The sequence below is a fragment of the Zootoca vivipara genome, chromosome 14 (assembly GCF_963506605.1).
Source record: "Zootoca vivipara chromosome 14, rZooViv1.1, whole genome shotgun sequence".
Taxonomy (NCBI): Eukaryota; Metazoa; Chordata; class Lepidosauria; order Squamata; family Lacertidae; genus Zootoca; species Zootoca vivipara.
The window spans coordinates 10,255,445-10,260,321 of NC_083289.1; positions in this window are offsets into that span (position 1 = coordinate 10,255,445).

A 4,877-nucleotide genomic window follows, 5' to 3' on the forward strand; every position below is an offset into this window, starting at 1 on the left:
GCTAATCTGTTTCTTATTTCTGCATTGTGGTAGCTCCTGGCAAGGAGGTGCAATAGAACAAATGTTACTATCGACTGAATAGCTGTGTTCTGAGGAAAGTAATCATCTGCCAGAATCTGCCTGTCGCTTGGTGCCACAAGCAAACCCCTGCCATTCTGCAGCAGGAGCTGGCAGAAGCCTTTAAATGGATCGTGCTTTGTTGATGGTGTGTGTGAATTGTGAATATTCACTCTTAACATACTTTTCAGTCTACCTACACTTTCCCCTTTTCTCTGTATCCACCAGCCTCATTTTATCCCAGGTTGCAAACTCTCCAAACCTTGCATGCGCTTCTAGTGCAAGAGCTGCTTCTTCCTGAGCAACTTGTTTTGAGAGGCTCACTGTTGGAATCAATCCTGATGCTTTGGGGAAGAGCCATAGCTCAGTGCCTTGCGTGCAGACAGTCCCCTGGTTCCATCCCCAGTAGCATCTCCAAGTAAGGCTGTGAATGTCCTCTTTGGAGATTTGCTGCCAGTCAGTGTAGACATTAAAGGTAAAGGGGCCCCTGACCATCAGGTCCAGTCGTGTCCGACTCTGGGGTTGCGGCGGTCATCTCCCTCTATAGGCCGAAGGAGCCGGCGTTTGTCCGCAGACAGCTTCCGGGTCATGTGGCCAGCATGACAAAGCCTCTTCTGGCGAACCAGAGCAGCACACAGAAACGCTGTTTACGTTCCCGCCGGAGCGGTCCCTATTTATCTACTTGCACTTTGATGTGCTTTCGAACTGCTAGGTGGCCAGGAGCTGGGACCGAGCAACGGGAGCTCACCCCGTTGCAGGGATTCAAACCGCCGACCTTCTGATCAGCAAGCCCTAGGCTCAGTGGTTTAACCCACAGCGCCACCTGGGTCCCGTAGTGTAGACATTACTGAGCTAGATTAACCCTATGGTCTTGACTCTGTTTGAATGCAGCTTCCTAGATTCCCTTGATTTGCAGGTGGGGAAGAGAAGATTGCTGGCCAGTCTCTCATCATCCTTGGAATAACCTGATTTAAATACTAGCAGCCAAACGTTGTCTGGTGCTTGCTAATGCTCTAGTGCAGGCATCCCCAAACTGCGGCCCTCCAGATGTTTTGGCCTACAACTCCCATGATCCCTAGCTAACAGGATCAATGGTTGGGGAAGATGGGAATTGTAGTCCAAAACATCTGGAGGGCCAAAGTTTGGGGATGCCTGCTCTAGTGTGTAGTTTTTAGTTAAGCTGAAAACACTTGATTTCTTGGCTGCTCAGAGTCCTTGGCTTTATTTCGTTCTCCCCCACTCTGAGACATTGGTGCTAAAGATTCAAAATTAGCTTGACCACAACCATGCCCTTAAAAAACCTTGTATGCATTTTTATTTGCCTTCTGCTTTCAGTTCTAATAAGCTGGGGCGAGAAGTCTCTGCAAAATAAATATCTGCAAAATAAATATTAAAGAGGAACCTGAAAGTCCTTTGTTTCTGTGCTATCCCATTAAATCTGTATCTGAAAAGATTTCCTGCTCCTTGCTCTTCCACATAGCCTGCAGAGCAGCAGTGGGTACTTAATCCCCTTTGCGAATCTATATATTTCTGTTTTGTTCTTGTTGGCATAGACTCAGATTGGGGAAGTGGGTTATAAATCCCGCAGATGTTCTGTGGACTCAGCACAAGGAAGCATGAGGTAGTGTTGCTTAAGCCAAAACGATGGATTTACCGGGGGGTGTTAGGGGAAAACTGTATTGAGCCCCCAAGGTATTTGTTCCAGACTCCTATACCTGAGAGAGGAGAAAGGGGAGCAAGAGTTACCCAGAAGTCCTCCTGTTCATTCAGCCACTGACTATCAGTTCCATTTGCAGACTGTGCAATGTATGGCAAACTGATAAACTGGGTGGCGCCCCTTTACCTACAGGGCGTGGAAAAACAACCACAGATGCCACTAAGCACACTTGCCCAAGTATGTTGTATTTAGGTTGGTCAGCCATTATTATGGTCAATAGGCCAAAGTTGAAGCCGTTACAAATTGCTATATAGAAGAAAATACAGCAGTGATGCCAGGACATACGGGAATATAAACACCCAAAAAAGGTTGTTATTGTCCCAAAACAGGATATATGCTGTGCCCCCTCCTTTTTAGCAATCCCCCCAACTTACCGTACTTTCTTTGGAGAATTCTTCTGTTTTCAGTTGATGAGTCTGGGGGAAAACCGCAGTATCAATTTTGGGGGAGGGGCCTATCCCTTGAAGTCTTTGGTCCTCCAGATATGACTGGACTCAACTCTTGTCAGTCTGAGCCAGGCATGGCCAATGGTGTGACCTCTGGAGAGCCACCAGTTTTCTTTAACAGAAAAGCAGAATGCAGGTAGAGAAAGTGAGAACACTGGCATTGTTACTGGCATCTGTCTGTCTCGAGAGACTCAATGGAGTGCACCTCCGGGGGTGACGTCAGACTGCTGCATTAGCAGCACCAAAGTGGCCTCCTGGAGGCACAGTCCTGAGCAGTGTGTCTGGAGATCCTGGGCTGCCCAGACAACAAAACCCCCTTCTTGGCCTTGCTGATATGGTCCAAAGGAAAGCAGAGCCAGATGTTGGGCACCTGCTTGGCTGCAGGAGTTGCCACAAGGAGGCATACGAGGTGCCATCCAACCGTATTAGGGACTCCACTCCATTTCTTTTCCCAAAGATGTCCTGCAATAGGTACTACCCCTACCCTAACACCCCATACACCCTGAACACTGGCATAGTATTATATTAACATGGGTTAAAGCCAAAGCAGTGTAATGCATTATTGCTTCTAAGTGGGTGATTGATGGGAAACCTCTGGGCTTCCAGATGTTGCTGGACTACAACTCCCATCATCCCTCATCATTGGTCATGCTTACTGGGGCTGATGGGAGTTGGAGCTGCACAACATCTGGAGGGCACCAAGTTCCCCATACCCGCTCTACTTAAACCCTGCTGTTCATACATTATCTATAAAGGGTGCATAGGAAACTGCCCTATAGTGCATTAGATCATTGGCCCATTTGGTCCACTATTGCCTACTGTGACTGACATTGAGACTTGTGGCAACTTAAAGCAGCCTTGCCCATCCTGGTGCCCTCCAGATGTTGGATGGGGTTGGTGTGAATTATAGAGTCCGAAATATCTGGAAGACACTGGCTTGGAAAAGGCTGCCTTAAATATTTAACAAAGTTATGACATAACCTTTTGTGGAACAGCCAGATAATTACAGCCACTGTTTATGGTATCCAGTGTTAGCCTTGCTCAGAGTAGACCATTGGTTTAGTTAGATCAGCCATGAAATGTCCTAAATCGGCAGCCTGTCTCTTAGGGAACCTGTGCTACTCCAGATGTTGTTAAACTATGATGCCCATCTTCCCTGGACCCTGACTATCCTGGTGGGGGCCACGTGGTCTCTACCCCAGTGCACAAGAAAGACAGAATACAGGTGTTGGTGAGCTGAGCAGATGGGAGGTCGGGAGGAAACAGAGGACGTTGCCCATGATAACTTGATAAGTCTTTAGGGGGCTGAAACACTCCCTGTTTTGTAACTGGCAGTGACTCTCCAAGGTCTTGCTGGACAGAAGCAATTTCCTGTTACTGTCATCTAATCTGGAGATGCCAAGGCCAGATCGGGGAGAGGGGTCTGCTCCACCATATAAATATAATTGTTGACTTCATAACTAGTCTATACTCATTGGCTCTTGTAAAGATTTTAAAGAGGGGAAGTTAAAAACAATCCAACCGCTGAGTAACTTCTTATCTGTGAAATACCTGTGTATTCAACTGGATGTCTATAATACATCCCCAATCTTGAGAAAAGATAACAAAGATTAGGGCTAGCTCATTTCAATTGCCAGGGATCTGAATCACACACTGGCAGGCAACTAGGGGCTCATTCCTGCTGTTGCTTAGCATGGCCAAGTAAGCTTTCTGTTATTCCATTAATTATCAGTGGGTCCATATTATATTCTCTCCAGATTGTGGCTTTCCTGCACTTTTCCCCTCCCTCTAGCAATTATTATTATTATTATTATTATTATTATTATTATTATTATTATTATTATTAAAATTTGTATACTGTGCTATACCTGTAGATCTCAGGGCAGTTGCAACATAAAATCACAATATTAAAAACACGAAATAGGCAAACAAACAAACAAAACCAATAACCCTCCCCTCCCCAACACATTTTAAAAGAGCATTGAATGTCAATCAGCCAAAGAACTGGTTAAAGAGGAACGTTGTCGTCTGGCGCCTAAAAGAGTTTAATATGAAGGCGCCAGGCAAATCTCCCTGGGGGCAGAGCATTCCTCAAACGGGGAGCCATTGCAGAAAAGGCCCATTCTCAAGTTGTCACCCTCCGGATATCGTGGAGGAAGAAATATAATATTTTAATTTCCCCCCTTCCCCCCCTAATATTTCTTGATCATTTAATAACCTCTCATTTAATCTCCATCTCATTGGGAATTTTTGCCCTGTTCTTAATTTCACAATAATAGAGTTGTGGTCTGATAACGTTCCGGGTAAAAATTCTACCTTCTTTATCTTAATGTACAAATCTCTAGAAAGCCATACAAAGTCAATTCCGCTCGCAGAATGATCCGCGGCCGCGCTAGAAAAAAATGTGAATGGTCGTGGTGGAAGAAAAGGGAGCGGATAGAGGGAGCGCGAGGAAAGTTTGGGAAGGAGGAGGGGAGCGCCCTGCGGACAAGAGAGAGGTTTGCTCTCCACCTCAAGCGCAGCACGCACGAGCCCTCGGAAGCGGCTGCGCTTGGGAACTCCGCGGCGGCGTGGTTGGAGCGCGCAAAGGCAGCGGGACCCGACGGGGCGGGTCTCCGCCGAAGAGGGCGGAGCGGTTTAAACAAGCCCTGAATGAG